An 18,623-nucleotide genomic window follows, 5' to 3' on the forward strand; every position below is an offset into this window, starting at 1 on the left:
CATCTATTGAAATAATCATGTGATTCTTGACTTTAAGTCTATTAATATGGTGAATTACGTTTATTGATTTCCTGATGTTGAACCAACCTTGCATCCCTGGGATGAAACCCACTTGATCATGGTGCACTATCTTTTTAATATGTTTTTGTATGCGATTTGCTAAAATTTTGTTGAGAATTTTTGCGTCGATGTTCATTAAGGATATTGGTCTGAAATTTTCTTTCCTTGATGAGTCTCTGTCTGGTTTAGGTATCAGTGTGATATTGGCTTCATAGAATGAGTTTGGGAGGGTTCCCTCCTCTTCTATTTTATGGAATACTTTGAGAAGTATTGGAATGAGCTCTTCCTTAAAGGTTTTGTAGAACTCGGCTGAGAACCCATCTGGTCCCGGACTTTTCTTTGTTGGTAGGCTTTTGATGACTTCTTCTATTTCAGTACTTGAAATTGGTCTATTTAAATTGTTTATGTCCTCCTCATTCAGTTTAGGCAATTCATATGTCTCTAGAAACCTGTTGATGTCTTCGAAATTTTCTATTTTGTTGGAGTATAGATTTTCAAAATAGCTTCTAATTATGTTTTGTATTTCCATCCTGTCTGTTGTGATATTTCCTTGTTCATTCCGAATTTTAGTGATTTGGGTTTTCTCTCGTCTTCTCTTTGTTAGTGTGGCTAAAGGTTTATCAATTTTGTTTATTTTTTCGAAGAACCAACTATTTATTTTGTCAATTTTTTGTATTGTTTCTTTTGTTTCAATTTCATTGATTTCAGCTCTGAGTTTAACAATTTCCTGTCTTCTACTACTTTTGGTGCTGTTCTGTTCTTCTTTTTCTAAGGCTTTGAGCTGTAGTGTTAGGTTGTTTATTTGTTGAGTTTTACTTCTTTTATTAAATGCGCTCCATGAAATAAATTTCCCTCTAAGTACTGCTTTCATAGTGTCCCAGAGGTTTTGATATGATGTTTCTTTGTTCTCATTTACCTCTAAGAATTTTTTAATTTCCTTCCTAATATCTTCTGTTATCCATTCATCATATAATAGCATATTGTTTAATCTCCAGATGTTGGAATAGTTTCTGTGTTTTACTCTTTCATTTATTTCTAACTTCAATCCATTATGATCTGATAGAATACATGCTAGTGTCTCTATCTTCTTGTATTTGCTAACATTAGCTTTGTGGCATAATATATGGTCTATTTTAGAGAAGGATCCATGTGCTGCTGAGAAGAAAGTGTATTCACTCTTGGTTGGATGGAATATTCTATAAATGTCCGTTAAGTCTAAATTATTGATTGTGTTGTTGAGATCTATGGTTTCTTTGCTCAATTTTTGTCTGGAAGATCTGTCCAGTGGTGAGAGCGGCGTGTTAAAATCACCTAGTATTATTGTGTTGTGGTCTATTTGGTTTCTGAAATTGAGAAGGATTTGTTTGACATACATAGATGAGCCACTGTTTGGGGCATAGATGTTTATGATTGTTATATCTTGCTGATTTATGCTTCCCTTAAGCAGTATGAAATGACCTTCTTTATCCCTTCTGACTAACTTTGGCTTGAAGTCCACATTATCGGAAATGAGAATGGATACTCCAGCTTTTTTGCTGAGTCCATGTGCATGGTATGTTTTTCCCCATCCTTTCACCTTTAATCTATGGGTATCTTTTTCTATGAGGTGAGTCTCTTGCAGGCAACATATTGTTGGATCTTTCTTTTTAATCCAGTCTGCCAGTCTATGTCTTTTGATTGATGAATTCAGGCCATTAACGTTCAGGGTTATTATAGAGAAATGATTTGGTTTCCCGGTCATTTGGTTCATTTTTAAAATTTTGTTTATTTATTTGTTTGACACAACTTGTTTCCTCCTTTATTTGACAATTCCTTTAGGATAATTCCTCCCTTTGCTGATTTGCTTCTTTGTTTTTCATCTCTTCCTCATGGAATATTTTGTTGAGAATGTTCTGTAATGCTGGCTTTCTTTTTGTAAATTCTTTTAGCTTTTGTTTATCATGGAAGGATTTTATTTCATCGTCAAATTTGAAGGTAAGTTTTGCTGGGTATAAGATTCTTGGTTGGCATCCATTTTCTTTCAGGGCTTGAAAAATGTTGTTCCAGGACCTTCTAGCTTTTAGGGTCTGGATTGAAAAATCTGCTGATATGCGTATTGGTTTCCCCCTGAATGTAATTTGGTTCTTTTCTCTCACAGCCTTTAAAATTCTGTCTTTATTTTGTATGTTAGGTATTTTCATTATAATGTGCCTTGGTGTGGGTCTGTTGTAATTTTGTGTATTTGGAGTCCTGTAAGCCTCTTGAACTTGATTTTCCATTTCATTCTTCAGATTTGGGAAATTTTCTGATATTATTTCATTGAATAGGTTGTTCATTCCTTTGGCTTGTTTCTCTAGGCCTTCCTCAATCCCAATAATTCTTAAATTTGGCCTTTTCATGATATCCCATAGTTCTTGTAGATTCTGTTCATGATTTCTTACCATCTTCTGTGTTTGTTCAGCTTTGTTTTCAAGGTTAAATATTTTGTCTTCAATGTCTGAGGTTCTGTCTTCCAGGTGTTCTATCCTATTGGATATGCTTTCTATGGAGTTCTTAATTTGGTTTATTGTTTCCTTCATGTCAAGGATTTCTGTTTGGTTTTTTTTCAATATCTCTAACTCTTTATTGAAATGATCTTTTGCTTCCTGTATTTGCTCTTTTAACTGTTGATTGGTTCGATCAATCAATGCCTGCATTTGCTCTTTCATCTCATCATTCAATGCTTGCATTTGCTCTTTCATCTCCTCGTTTGCTTCTCTGATCATTTTAATTATGTACATTCTGAACTCCTTTTCTGTCATTTCTTCTGCCATGCTGTCATTGGGTTTTATTGATGTAACATCTAGATTTGTTTGCAGCATTTTCTTTCCTTGTTTTCTCATGTTGTTCAGATATCAGTGGACCGCTGAGATATTGCAGATTTCCTCTGTTGATTTACAATGACCCTGAAGATTTCTATATATATCCCCTCTTAGCCTTCAGTAGGCTGAAGTCTTGGAGGAGGTTGATAATGCGGTGCTCCACAAGGAAGCTGCCTCTCCAGGAGTGGTGGCCTTCAGGTGGGGTATATTCCCTGCTAGTGGGCAGAGGTGCCTCCACTTGTTGACCAATGGTCATCCAAAGGGGACCTAGGCTGTGGGCTGAGGCAAGGCCTGTTTGGGCCTGAGCCTCTGGTTTTACCGTCCTTGTGGGAAACCTCACCCAGCAGGGAAGACTCACCCGGTGGGGAGGTCTCGCTGGTCAGTTTCCTCCTAGAGGTTCCCCTCAATTTACAGCTACTGCCTGGGCTGGGCTGCCTTCCTCTGCAAAGTTTCCAGGGGCCCGGCCCTACCTCCTGGGCCTGGGAGCCTCACCCTTCGCAGATGAATCTCCTTAGGCTGCCCCTCCTCAGAGAATTTGCCCATAGGCCTGGAACCTTCGCTCTGCCCTAAGCCTGTCTCTGTGCGGCTCTTCCACCCAGAAGCCTCCTAGATCCTGGGACCCTGTTCTGCACCTAATCGCCTGGCTGCGTGGCCCCTCCTCTGAGCAGCCACCTGTGGCCCCGAACAATCGCTCTGAGTCCCAGAGACCCGCCACAGGCCTCTTCCTCCAGACAGCCGCCCAGTATGCCGGTGCGGTCACTAGGAGTCCAAGAAACTCACTTCGTGCCTCCTCCTCCCACCAACCACCCGTAGCCCGGGGCAATCAATCACTCCGAGTCGACGTGACCCTGTCCGTTCCTCCTCCTTCTCCAGATAACCCCCCGGGTGTTCAGGAGCAGTCCCTCTGAGTGGCTCTGAATCCACGTGACCCGCTGCACGGGTCCTCTGGGCAACCGCCCGGAGCTCTGGTGTGGCCCCTTAAGACCAAGCGTCCCACCACGCTTCTCCTCCAGGCAGCCCCCCTGTGTTCAGGAGCTGTCACTTTAAGACCAAACAACTCACCACTCGCCTTCTCCTCTGAGCAGCCGCCTGGAGCGCTAATGCAGTCACTGCGAGTCCAAAGGACCCGCCGCGCTCCTTCTCCTCCTTCTCCTACTCCTCCGGGCAGGCCCCGGGGTTCAGAAGTGGTCAGGGTCCAAACAGCTCGCCACGCAGCCCCTTCTCTGGCAACCGCCTGTAGTTCCCATATAGTCACCCGAATCCAAGCGGCTGCTCCTCTTCCTCCTTGTCCTCAGGGCAGGCCCCGGGGTTCAGAAGCGTTGTTCTGATTCCAAACAGTTCGCCACGCGGCTTCTCCTCTGGCAACCGCCTGCAGCTCTGGCGCAGTCTCTCCGAATCCAAGTGGCCACGCTCCTCTCCTCCTCCTCAGGGCAGGCCCCGGTGTCCTGAGTCCACACAGTTCTCCCCGCCACTCCTCCCCCGGGCAGCCGCCGGAGCCCCAGTGGCAGCTCCGAGTCCCAGCGCTGTGCCGAGCGGCCTCCTCTACGGCGCTCCAGCGGGGGGAGGGGCGTCTCGCCGGCAGTTCTACTTCACAAAGTTTCCTGCGTTCCGGGACCCCCGTCCCATCCGGGATGCCCCCCCAGGGGGTGAGAGTCACCCGGCTACTTTGAGTTGGTCCCAAGCGTCTCAATATCTCCTCTCTTGAATCCTGAGTTCTGGAGCAACACGTAATGCAGCCACCCTCTAGGCCGCCATCTTGAAAACCGGAAGGTTTTTATTTTATCTTCAAATCTGAACTTTAATTTTTCTGGATATAACATTCTCAGTTGGCATCCATTTTCTTTCAGAGCTTGATATATATTATTCTAGGTCCTCCTGGCATTGAGGGTCTGGGTTGAGAAATCAGTTGAAATCCTAATTGGTTTTCCCCTATGTGTGATTTGATTTTTTTCTCTCACAGTCTTTAAAATTCTATCTGTATTCTGTATGTTAGTCATTCTCATTATAGTGTGCCTTGGTGTGGGTATGCTGTAACTTTGTACATTTGGGGTCCTATAAGCCTCTCATAGTTGATTTTTCATTTCATTCTTTAGGTTTGGGAAATTTTCTGCTATTATGTCATTGAAAAGATTGTGCATTCCTTTAGTTTGTATCTCCATGCCTTCATCTATTCTTATAAATCTTAAATTTGGTCTTTTCCTATTTTCCCATATTTCTTGGAAGTTCTGTTCATGGTTTCTCACCATCTTCTCTGTGCAGCCAACTTTATTTTCAAGATTAAATATTTTGTCTTCATTGTCTGAGGTTCTGTATTCCAAGTGGTATAGTCTGTTGGTGCTATTTTTTATTGAATTTTTAATTTGGTTTATTGTTTCCTTCATTTTGAGTATTTCTGCTTGATTCCTTTTTATAATCTCTGCCTCTTTATTGAAGTGATCTTTCACTACCTATATTTTCTCTCTGATACCATCCTTTATTTTGAAGATCAATCTAATTGTATTTTCTAAACTTCTCTGACATTTCTTCTACTGTGTTGTCTATGGGTTCTACTTTTGGAACATCTTGGTTTGTTTGAGGCACTTTGTTCCCTTGTTTTATGTGTCTTCCCATCTAGTGGTATGAATCTGAGGCAGTACAGATTCTACCCTTTAGTCTTTTAGTGTCCCTGAAGGCTTCCAGTATCTCACCTTTAAGGGGGAGACCAATATTAACAGCACTGAATGCAAACAATATGCAACTTTAAGCCAAATAGCTCCTATGAAGGCATCTACAGTTTTGTCACAATAAACAAAAATGTAGAGTTCAATTTTTGTCTACAGTATAAATAGTAAGTTTGCTAAAAGGGTTTACTATTTCAAATGATGGACAACGAGAGAACAGAAGTAGTGTAAGATGTGATGTTTATCAGGGAGAAGAAGAGAAGACAGAGGTAAACATTTATAGTAAGAGCAAGGGAGGAATTAATAGAGGTTGGCTGTTAGTATGAGAGAAGTGAGAAAGAGCATCCAGAGAGACAGGTAGGTGAGAGGAAAAATATACACAGACTTAAAAAAAAGAAAAAAATATAAGAATACAGAAAAAAACCTGTAACATACTATTCATAGATCCCATTTCTCAATAGGTTGATGCATAAAAAAAATTTGGGTTCAAAGATGGTAGAGGTGTAAGAGAGAGGGCCAAGTGGAGAAAAAAAAGGAATGTCTCAATGGAAAATTGAATGATTGCTCCTGTTGACTTTCAAAAAATTTCTCAGCTTCCCTTCTCCACCAATAGGGGGGGTTGTCTGAAGTTTGATGTTAGCTCCAGTCCAGTGGGTGCTGGGCTGGTTGGGTGGGTGAGCCCATAGCAAGATGCCCTCATGGCCTCTTCCAGTCCTCCCACCTGTTGTAGCTGGTCCCTTCCATCCCTGTGCACTTCAGGACTCACTGTGCTGGAGAGAGCCCGGTTTTCCCCAGTTTCTCCAACCTGTGCTCCCCGCATGGAACTGCCCCTAGTCTCTGGCTTTCCACAGGCTTGCCAGACCCAGACTGGCCCACGCAAACCCAGTGCAATCTGATACACCTGGGCTTCCGCTTCCCCAGGCCCTGTCTTGCTGCACTCCCAAGATCTCAATGCCCTTTCAACTTGTAGAGAGGCCACCAGGTATGTGCTCACACAAAAGAGTGACCCTGCAAAGAGGCAGCCAGATGGCAGCCACTAGCACACCCAAGCAGAAAGACCTCAGGTGCAACCAGACCTACAGTACCCCAATAAATCTCCAGACCCTAGCCAGTGTGCCAGACTGAGGTGGTCGTGCCTGGACATGGCTGCAGTGGCGGCGGCAGCAAACCTGCAGGCCTTGGTCATTGTCCCAAGATGGCAGTGGATGTGTGTAACCAAACCTGCAGGTACTGTGACAATAGACATCTGGGCAGCAGCGGGCAGCTGATGATCTGCTGGTAGTCTGCAGGCGGTCTGCAGGCTAATGGCAGGCAATCAGCAGGTGGAAGTCAGGCGGTCGGTGATTCGTAGGTGAAAGGTGGTGATGGGCAGGCAAGGATAGGCAAATGGCGAATGATAGGTAGTGGTCAGTGGGTGATCTGCGCTCAAAAGGCAGAAGATAAGCTGTCAGATGGTGGGTGATCCAGGCAGTTGGATGGGGAGATAAACAGCAGGGGATCGGTGAGTAGCGATGGCCTCGCAGAGAAGCAGTATTTCCTCTGCTTGAATCTGGGGTCATGGAGGGACAAAGAACGTGACCTCCCTCTCGTCCTCCATCTTGGATGTCCTTAATTTCTTTTAACAGTTTTTCAATAACATGTTGTGGTTTAGAATATAAGTCTTGCCCTTGTTAAGTATTATTAGTGTATAGAAATACAATCTATCTCCTGATTCATTTTTCATATCTATTTTTATGCCTGTGTGTGTGTTCATGTTTGTGTACACACAAGCATGTATGTAAAGATGGATTACCATATAGAAAAATTAAGACCACATTGTCTGGTTTCCACATTTTTACCTCATCCCAGTTAACAGTCAAAGAGGCCTGTGGTTTCACCTAAGGAATAGAGGAATTAAAAATCCTCCTTTCTATCTCTCATTCTCTCTGGTGGCTCATGAGGCACCCAGAGGCAGAGAAACTCAATTAAGTTTCCTACCTTTATTATTGTGCATATTTTATAAACAGACAAAAAATTTCTATGTTCCCTTGAAGGTGAGAAGTCAGACATAGTTTTCGAAGGATCAAATTGTGCTATATAAATTAAATCTCTGAAGTTTAACAGAGTTTGTATCCACGCCAAATTAAATAACTAAATGAAATCACTCAAGAGAAAATAAAAACAATGATTCGAGATAGAAATATGAACATTGAAGAAGAAATAGGATTATAAAAACCTTATTGTGAACTTGCAGCTAAGTAGAGTCTAAAGAAATGCAGGAACCTGAACCAAAAATTAGATCTACATTTTCATTTTAAACTCGAGGATAATAAAAATGTAACTTTTGTACCAAACATCTTTCAAATATCAATTAAAAGCTCAATGTCTGTGAACTTCTGGTTCAAAAATGAAATAAAAACTTGAGTCTAAAATAACACAGGGATTTTTTTGAATTAGTAGTTATGTTCTTTCATTCACCCATCCATCATCCTAGTCATCAACCTATCTATTACTTACCTAAAGTCAATCTCAGGGTTATTAGTAAATGCTACGCTTAGAAAAAGCCACATCTTGCACTCTCCATTTAGCTTTCTCTGGCCACCTAGGCATGGATTCAAGCCCTTCCCCACTCCCTCCTCCAGAAAGGTAGTGCATCTGAAGCCATCTCCCATTGTTTTTGGCTCCCTGATGTGGATGGCTATTATGATTCACATTTGTTGCTCTTTTCTGAAAGAGCTCTATGTTTTCCTGCACCACTAAATGGCAATTAGCTGTGTGACTTCATCTGGCCAATGGCAATAGGCTATGTGACTTCATCTGGCCAATGAAATATGAGTGAAATTACCTTAAATCACCTCAAGGCAAAATCTTTAAGAGCCGTTTTTCTCTTCTCCCTCTGTTATGAAGATGCACAAAATTCCAGATATAAGTTTATACCCATGTGGGTGCTTTTGGGAATATGGTATAAGGCAGAGGCACAGTCCATCCAAGATGAACATGTGATTTGAGTGAGAATTAAAACTCTTGTGGTTGTAAGTCACAGGTATTTTGGAGACATCTGTTACCAAAGCAGAGCCAAATTCTGTCCACATAGCTAGCATTTCAGCCTTTTCCAAAAGGCCACTTGTGGAAAAGAGACAGTGAAGAGTACTCTGCTATTCTGGAGGTGGGTGGAGATTCGCCTCTCTAGTGAAGAGGTGTGTGCTGGCTGATTCTGATGAGAGGGATGAGACAACTTCAAGGTCAGTCTCCACAAGGTCTCAAGGAGGTGTCCACCTAAAAGATAAAGTAACATATAATGAGGCAAGTCCATTACTGAGCACATGTTTATACTTTATAAACATGTAAATAGTTTATACTTTAGGGGAAAATGTCTGGGATTCTCTTTCTTTTATGGATGGATATAATTTAATTTGAATTGTCAACTTGATTGTATTAGGAGATGCAGATGATTAAGAGACCTCTGGGCGTGTCAGTGACGGCATGTCTAGAAATGATTGGAATGTGGGATAGTGAACTGAAGTGGAGACCCCCCCACAAAGCATGGGCAGCACCAACCAATAGCATGGTGGCTTGGATGGAATAAAAGTTGGAAGAACCAGGAAGTAGCAGCAGATGCAAGCTTGATTATTTTTGAATGTGTTCTTGATCACTGCTTTTTTTTTTTTTTTTTTTTCATCTGAGGATATCAGACTCTCGCTTCTTTACTCTTCCAGAGCAGACTCTGCCAGTGATTCTCCAGGTAGTTTCCAGAAGCCTTGGTCTCAGACTAGGGTAGCACTTCTTGTTCTGGGGCTTCTACCCCTTGGACCGTGCAGTTGCTGGTTCTTCCAGCTCTCTAGCCTGCAGATGGCCATTGTGGACTATCCAGCTTCTGGTTGTGTGAGCCAATCTAATAAATCCCTTTTCTGTAATCATACTTCCTGTTGATTCTGTTCCTCTAGAGAACCCTGACTAATACAGTGGACATAATCAATTCCCCTACTCTCAATATTTATAGCAGTATCCCAGCACAATACTACTTACAATATCCCCAAGAGGTGAGTTTTCAAAATGCTGTTTATACAAGGAACCATTATCTTCAAAGAGTGGAGGAAGATATTTTGATGAAGCTATGATTAAAACCAGAGTATCACTGCCATTGATTTTTTAAAGCAAAGCCTCTTCTCAATCCAGGACCCAGTATGTTCTGGTGGCTGTTTCATGGACACATGAGGGGACCACATAGTCCTTCAAAAGAAGGAGTTAAGGAGGAAAATCATGAGAAAAGAGGGAGTAGGTGTCTGATAGTCCTTCATATTTCAGGAATCTTAATGTATGATGAAAAAAGGTAAATCATAAACTTTGATAAAAACCTAAATTTCCTTGTGTATCAGATAAAGAGGCCACAACACAGAAGTCTGGCTCTTTAAGATCTGCAATTCTAAATACGATAATTCTTTCTTTGACTTTTCTAGCCTAGGGTAATGTGAGACAACTAACTACATTAAATTGACGAAATTTTGAAGGCATCGATCTGTTGAAATAAATTGTGTTTCCATCTATTCTGTAGAGGAATTTCTAAATTGAATCATAGAATCAATTGCTGCTCCACCTGGGAAGTGCAAACCTAATTAAACTGCAGAATATTTTTTTTTCAGGTGAATTTAGTGACCCTGCAGTGACTATGTCAGAGATGGACATTTACTGAAAAGTAAGGTTCTAGAAAATCAATCCTCTCCTCAGAGTAAGAATAAATTATACTTTCTAAAAAAAAAAGTTACTGCATTACAAAGATATTTATTTTTAAAAAATCAATCTATGTAACTATCTTAACACTTCAAAAAGTTTAATGACTTAATGAGATTATCAAGTGTGCATTAACCGTGCCACTACTGATAATGTTTGTTGGCAAAGGAGTGGGTGTATTATGCACATACTTAATCCTGAAGGTAATATTCAAATACAATACAATAATTCACAATGTGCTGATTTCTGCTGTCGTGAAATTGCATGATCAAACTTACATCTTTGTATTCAACTGACGTGTGACATGGCTTATCTTTGGATTTTAAAAAAATTTGATATTCTTTCTTTTGATATCACATAGCCAAGATAAAATCTTGTCTATTTTTCCCTTTTCTTCTTTATAGAACTACCATAACATGTTTATTTCCTTATCCATTGTCTTTATTACAAACTGTGAAATGTGAAAAATAAAAGCTAAACTGCCTACTTGGTCTAAAAGGCAGTTGAGTAAGGCAAAATATCTGTTTACCATGTAATTATTTCAGTATAACAATTTCTGGGATCCTTAGTTCTTTCTTATTGAATTAAAATGACATGCTCTAAGATTTTCTGTCTCCCTGCTTTGTTGATGCAGGTTCCCAGCAGCTCCCCCATCTGGCCTCTTTCTCATTTTCTGGCTATCCCTAGGTCTGGTTGCAGGCCTCCACGATGTGATAGTGGACCCAGATTGTCCATGTTCATGTCTTCTGACCTTTATGGCATCTGTCACTCTAGGGGTCAGTCATTGCCCCATGACAAGTAATTTAGTATTGTTAAAATTAACAAGATTGCCATTTATGCTGTCATTAACTTTTCATGTGTGTATTGTTTTTTTCGTTTTTTGTTTTATTTTTTAGGGGTGGAATGCAAACTTTTATTTTTGTACCAGGAATTGAACCCAGGGATATTTAACTACTGTGCAAAATCCCCAGTCTTTTTTGTATTTTACTTTGAGACAGGGTCTTGCTAAGTTGCTTAGGATCTTACTAAGTTGCTGAGGCTGGCTTTGAACTCATGATCTTCCTGCCTCAGCCTCCTGAGTTGCTAGGATTACAGGCGTGTTCCACGGTGCGCTCATATGTTTTTCTCTCCAGCAACTACACTCAACTCCTGGAAGGCAAGGATCACATCTTAGACTTGTGTATTCCAAATCACTGAGCCCAATGTCATATTCTTCAAAAATATTAGTAAACTGTTTTATGATAAATAGATGTCATTTGGGGAGAATTTGAGAAATTAAAATGTTATTTCTCCCATCCACCACTGCAAAGTACAAATCAGCATGGTACTGTAGGTTAATGGGATCAAATTCTCCTCTTCTAAATTCTTGGAATCAGATTTATGGGTATTTATTGTTGAAAGGTAGGGTTGAAAACTCAAAATAACTTGAATGGACCACACAGTTTGGTACAGTAGTTCACATGATTTTTTATTTTCCTGGCAACAGTTGTACTGAGACATTATTGATACACAATCTGTATCATTCATTTAAAGTAGATAACTCATTGACTGTAGTGTATTCAGAGTTGTGTACCCATCAGTACAATTAATTATGAAACATTTTCATACTTCCCCAAAGATCCCTATACTCTGTAGTAGTTGCTCCCCTTGCCCTCTAATCCCCCACTCCACCCCTAAACCCAGTCCTAGGCAATACTAATTTATTTTCTGTCTCTACAGATTTGCCTATTCTAGACATTTCTTGTAAATCAAATAATATAATACAATGACTTTTGTGTCTGGAGCAGGCAATGATCACTGTACTCTTTGTCTCCACAGATTTGCTTATTCTGGACATTTCATGTAAGTGGAATCATAAAATATGTGCGTGAGCTTTTGTGTCTGGATTATTTCATGTAGCATAATGTTTTCAAGGCTCACCCATGTCATAGCATGTATAAACACACCCTTCCTTTTATTGCCAAATAACGTTCCATCGTATGGATAGACTTCATTGTGTTGATTTGATCTTCAGCTGAGCATTTGGTTGTTTCCAGTTTGGGGCTGGTATGAATGGTGTTGCTGTGAACTTTCACATACATGCCTTCTGAAGACATGTCTTCATTTCTTGCTAGAGGATTGGCACTGAAGGGTCATGTGATAATGCTTAACCTCTTGAAGATCTATCAAATTACTTCCCAAAGCGTCTGTGCTGTTTTTACATCCTCACTAAAAGTAAACGAGGGTTCCAATATTTCCACATTATGCTACTTACTTTTTAAATGTATTATAGAGAAAGAAACAAAACAAAACAAAACAAAAAAGAAAACAAAACCAGACCAAGACAAAACTCTCACAGTGAGAGGACGAATAGCAACTTGAGCTTGTTTTCAGGGAGGTGATTCGAGACTGGAGCATCAGGAGTCACCCAAGCTTCAGCCCACGGTGCCATGAAGGTTGTGGTCCCTTCTTGCCAAATCTAGTTTTTTAAGTAAAGGTAAAAATTTGGATGTTTGTATAAAACTTTCCAATTTTTAATTTAGACATCTAACTAAATAGAAGTTCACGTTCGCCTGTCATGTATGACCTGATATTTTGTGTCTGTGATAGAGAAGACCAGTGCTTCCTAACGTCCCAAACTTTAATTTTTTAAAGCCCCTCAGCTTACCCGACAGTTGCTGTTACAACGCCTCCATCCCGTGGAATTTGCTCCCCTTGCTCTGTTTTAGTGGCAATCACCTAGGGAAGCAGTCACCTGTGCTTCTGAGGGTTGCAGGGTGGGGCAGGTGCTGTCCCTTTAAATGTCTGTTAATGCTCCCTCAAAACTGTTTTTATTTGTTTTAGATAAGGCATTCCAGAGAATCTTACAATGAACCAGTCAAAATCGCCTCTTCACTCCGACTCAATTTTTTGTGTGACCTGTAGTAAACTTTGCTTGTTATAGTACTAAATTCTCTGCCCAGAGGCCTCCCATCTGCTATTTTTTTGACCCTGCAAAGCAAGACCTCCAACTGTGCATGCTCAGGAGCGTCCCAGTCTCTGCACACGAGGATGAACGAGGCTCTCCTATAAGAATATGTGAAAATTTCCCCAATAAAAGCCCCTCACTTTCTGTGTTCTGAGAGGCACTGGCTTGAGAATTACCTCAAGTGCTCTTCTTATTTTCCTCAAGTAATAAACCTTTGTCTACTCTTTCATCTCCTGGTTGTGATTATTGGCCATGCATACATCAAGAAGAGAACTCGTTGTGTTCCTGTGTTATTCAGTTTTTTGTCACTGTGACCAAATTACCTGACAAGAACTACTTAGAAGAGGAAAAGTTGACTTTGGGCTCGTGTTTAGAAGTTGTGTCCATGGTCACAGACTCCATTTGTCTGTGCTCAAGGTGAAACATCATGGTGAAAGGGCAAGGTGGAGGAAGGCTCGTGGCAGCCCAACAGCAGGGAGAGAGAAGAGCCAGGGACAAGATGTAATCCCCAAGGGCATGCTTTCAGGGACCTACTTTCTCCAGCCACATCCCACCTGCCTACAGTTACCACCCAGTACAACAGTCCTTTCAAATTGTTAATTCATCAGATGAATTAATCCACTGATGAGGTCACAGCCCTCAAAATGTAATAATTTCACCTCCTGCATTTACACAGGAGCTTTTGGGGACACCCCATATCCAAGCCATCAAAAAGCCATAGTTCCATTCTCTCTCTCTCTCTCTCTCTCTCTCTCTCTCTCCCTCTCTGTCTCTCTCTCTGGCAGTACTAGAGACTGAAGCTACGGCTTCATATATGCTAGGCAAGTGGTCAACTGAGCTGCATTCCTAGCCTTTTTCATTTTGTATTTTGAGACGAGAATCTTGCTAGGTTGCCCAGGCTGGCCTCCAACTCGTGATCCTCCTACATCAGCCTCCTGAGTACCAGAGATGATGGATGTGCCTGGTTGGTTATGCTCTCTGATCTGTCTCTTCTCCATGGGAGCACAGAGTCCTTATCTGGACAAGTCCTTATCCTGAGTACAAATCCCGGCTCTGTCATCCATTAGCTGTATGGTCTTCACTTGGGGTCCTCATCTACATAATGGAGATAATAACTGTTGCAGAAATGACAAGAGGATCAAATAAGATAAGGAATGTAGACACCCAGCACAGTGCCAGCACATGCTACCACAGGAGCTCAATAAATGGGAAATCTTTGTTATTACACATTATTAAGAAAAAGTATCTAAGCTCAGAATGTGCCTGGTTGTTTGCATGTCCTGTTTGCTGGTACTAAGACCCACTTGAGACTTATTTTATTTTCTATAAGATTTTTTTGTGCCTTGATTTATTTTACTATTTAATATTGGTTAAGGCCAATCTCCAAAGTTATAAATGAAATTTTGTAGATGTTTATCCTTTAAAGATGCAAGTGATTTTGTCACAGGAAAATGGGGAGCCAAAGCTCCAAGCCTTGGTTCTTTTTATTTATTTATTTATTTATTTTTATTGTTTGTTCTATTTAGTTACACATGATAGCAGAGTGCATTTTGATTCATCGTACACAAATGGGATACATCTTTTCATTTCTCTGGATGTACATGATGTAGAGTCACACCATTCATGTAATCTTATGTGTACAAAGGGTAATGATGTTTGTCACATTCTACCATCTTTCCTTCCCCCGCGCCCCCTCCCCTCATTTCCCGTTACACAATCCAACATTCCTCCATTCCTCACCTCCCACTATTATGTATCAGCATCCACCTATTGGAGAAAACATTCAGCCTTTGGTTTTTTTGGATTGCTTATTTCACTTAGCATGATATTCTCCAGTTCCATCCTTTTATCTAAAAATGCCATAATTTTATTCTTCTTTATGGCTGAATAATATTCCATTGTGTATATATACCACAGTTTCTTTATCCATTCATCTATTGAAGCAAGCTTTGGTTCTTGTGTTCTGGCTAAAGAGAATTTAAAGTCAGACATGAAAATTCAAGCAAGAGAATTTTATTCTAAATGAAGGTAAGGCTCAAGAGAGAAAGAGTAGGTCATCTCTAAGCAGATCAACAAAGGAAATTTAGTACTCCTTTGAAATGTATTGCTGTTTGATGTTTGCCTTGAGAACTGGGTTTCATCTTCTGATGTTTAATTCCTCCTTCAGTGAGGGGAGTTTTGATCCTAGTTGGTCCTTTTGGACACTGTCCTGGTGACCATACCATGCAGGGGGACTTCATCTATAAGTCAATTCTATGTTAATGCAGGTGCTGGGGTCAACAACTGTGCAAACTTTATCTTAGTGTGTATGTGCTGTGGAAGAAATTTCTCTTCTGAAATACACTGAGAAGTCTGTGACCACTTATCCTAACTTCCCAATGGTCCCAGTAGACCCTCTCAAGAGTTAGCTCCATGTTAGCTCCAAGAGTTAGCTCTTGATGTTTTTCTAAATTGGCTCCTTTCCTTTCCATCTGTTTATTCTCAGGGTTAGTACACCTGCAGTTTTCCTACAAGTTACTGGATTATTCATTAAAGGCAATTTAAAGAAACCCCATGACCCTGCTACGCTGTTGGTTTTCATTCCACTGTGCATTACTAACTACTACCTAACAATTTCTCTCTAGTAGGATAGATAAGTCCAAAGGTTACAGGCTTGATTTTTCAGTAGAAAGTTAATCAGTTTTGCATTTAACCTAGGGATGTTCATTTGGCATTCCTTCAGCACTTCTTGAATTCTCTTCAAACTAATTCACCAATTGGCCTCATTTTATCTTTAATTTACATGAGATTCATTTGGGAAAATGATACTTTGACAATTTCCTTAGTTCTTTTTGGAAAAGTATATATCTCTGAATATGTGGCTAGTTTCACAATTAAATATGCCTGTATTACCTCCTCCTACATGTTGTTTTGCATTTCAAAGAATCATTGAATTCCTGGAAAGAACTATATTCTTGGGGAAAGTCCAGCGTCCATACTTGACTACTAGTTTATCTTTCCTTTGGTACTGAAGGTCTATAGGGTTTCACTGAAGACTTCTCATTTCCAGTTACCACCAACACAACACTTACCTTCCTTCTGGTCTCTCTCCAGGTGATGGTGAAGTAGAAGAATGTTTTTGAATTTGCTTTTTGCCAGCAACGAGTTTCATGTTTAAAACATGTTCACTCTTTTTTTTTTTTTTTTTGCAGTGCTGGGGATTGAACCCAGGACCTTGTGCTTGCAAGGCAAGCACTCTACCGACTGAGTTATCTCCACAGTCCTAAAACATCACTCTTAATATCACATGCATACAAAGGTTAGAAAAAATAAGTGAAGAATAAAATTACAGACAGTTCACATTCTTAAAAAGTGCTCCTCAGGCTGGTCCCTCACCATATCCTGCCCATGGTCCTCATGATGTATTTAAGTGTAAAGGAGGTAGCTCAGCTTTCAGCCACCTTCTTTCCTTTTTCTCACTCTTTGGAAGGCCCCTTGGGAGTTTTGAGTCATCCCTTCCCGCTAACACTCTTTTATTTATTCCTGGGGGTTGAGTTATCAGGCTCTACCCTTTTTAAGACAGGTGTTAACTAGCCTGTCATTCAAGTCACCCCAGACCTAGGAGGATCTTTTTACATCTGAAGGAAGCCTAAACCGGTGGCTCTAAACTTGAGGTCCAGCCACCTGGCTTGGCCTTCTACTTGCCACAGGAAGTCAATTTAGGACATTGCCCAACAGAACCTTGGCTTGAATGACTTGCTGAGTCGGGTCCTCAATTGAGAAGTGAGGAGAAATGTGCCTTTTAAAATGATCAGGGTTGGAAGGGATATGCCCGTGAAAGGGCAGGTCGAACTTTTTGGAAAGGGCACACTTCACTCTAATGCCATACTCGGGACAGTTTAAAGGTAATTTTTATAGTATAAATTGAAGAGAAAGAAGCATGGTAAAACAGGCAGGTGGAGATGTACTGAGATGGCCGTACTTCTCTCTGCCAGGATGGGTGGAAGGTGGAATTACTGGGCTCTATTCAAGATAGGAGAAGTTTGCATGTATCAAAAAGGGACATTAGGGGGCTGGGATATGGCTCAGTTGGTAGAGTGCTTGCCTTGCAAGCATAAGGCCCTGGGTTCGGTCCCCAGTACCGCAAAAAAAAAAAAAAAAAAAAAAAAAAAAAAGGGATGTGAGTTTTAAAAGTAGTTGAGAAATGTTATGCGGATTTTAGACAAAGTCTTGGTATAGCTTATATCCTCTATTGTTCCACATCCCCAAAGGGGTTTCAAGTAGCTAAATCCACAATTTTCTAGCCCTCCAAAAAGTGAGCTATAATAAAATTCACTGAATTGTATTTAAACTTTCTGTGGAGTTTTTTTAGTTTTTAAGCTACAAAATTAGGACAAAGTATGTGACACATTTAACTTTTAGATATGTTCTGTCTAGTAATAAACTAATACTTTTAACAGCCCTTGAACTATGTGGATGAAATGTGCTTTACATCAGTGAACATATATCTACCTATGTAATATTATAAGGAAAGATTTATAACTCACTAACTCGTGAAAGATTGCTTAGAAATCATAATCGCTACTGATCCAGATGTGTTAGTTCTCCTTCACTGTGACAAAATACCTTGAGAAAATCAACTTAAAGGAGGAAAGATTTATTTTGGCTCATGATATCAGAGGTTTTAGTCAAAGTCATTTGTCTCTGTTGTTTCTGAGTTTGTGATGAGGCAGAAAAGCATGGAAGACAGTTATGATGACAAAAAGAAAAGAGAGAGAGAGAGAGAGAGAGAGAGAGAGAGAGAGAGTGAGTTGGGGTGGGGGAGGCTAGAGTCTCAACACTCCCTTGAAGATCACACCCCCAACGGCCTACTTTCTTCATGAAGGCTCAACCTCCTAAAATTTCCATCACCTCCCCGTGGTGCCAATGGCTGGGGACCAAGTCTTCATGAGCCTTTGGGGGACCTTCCAAACTGTGACACCAAGTAATAGCTCCCCCTGAGGGGACTCTGAAAAAATTTACATTTGAATTGGATCCTGAAACTCTAAGTTTGAATTTATTACACATTCTTCAAAAAATATTGTGGTTGCCTATAGGACATCTTTATAGAAACGAAAATCAGTGACAATAAATTGGTTTGGGCTTTTGAAAATTGTTATCAAGAATCTGACCTCAAATGGATTTCATAAATAATCCCTTTTAATAAACACCATGATTCTTTAAAATGTCAAAGGAAATCTCACATGGATAACCCAACACGGGAAAAGATCTGTGAATAACAGCTTAACTTGTTAAATTCTTAACCTTGCCTTCTTAGGTCTGTATTTCTGTTGCCAACATAATAGGTGTTATAAAGGCATAAAAATTACAATTTTCTAGGGTCTAACGTCAAAACCTCTCTACATGCCACAATATTTATGTCTACAGACT

The sequence above is a fragment of the Sciurus vulgaris genome, assembly GCF_902686455.1.
Source record: "Sciurus vulgaris genome assembly, chromosome: 7".
NCBI classification, from domain to species: domain Eukaryota; kingdom Metazoa; phylum Chordata; class Mammalia; order Rodentia; family Sciuridae; genus Sciurus; species Sciurus vulgaris.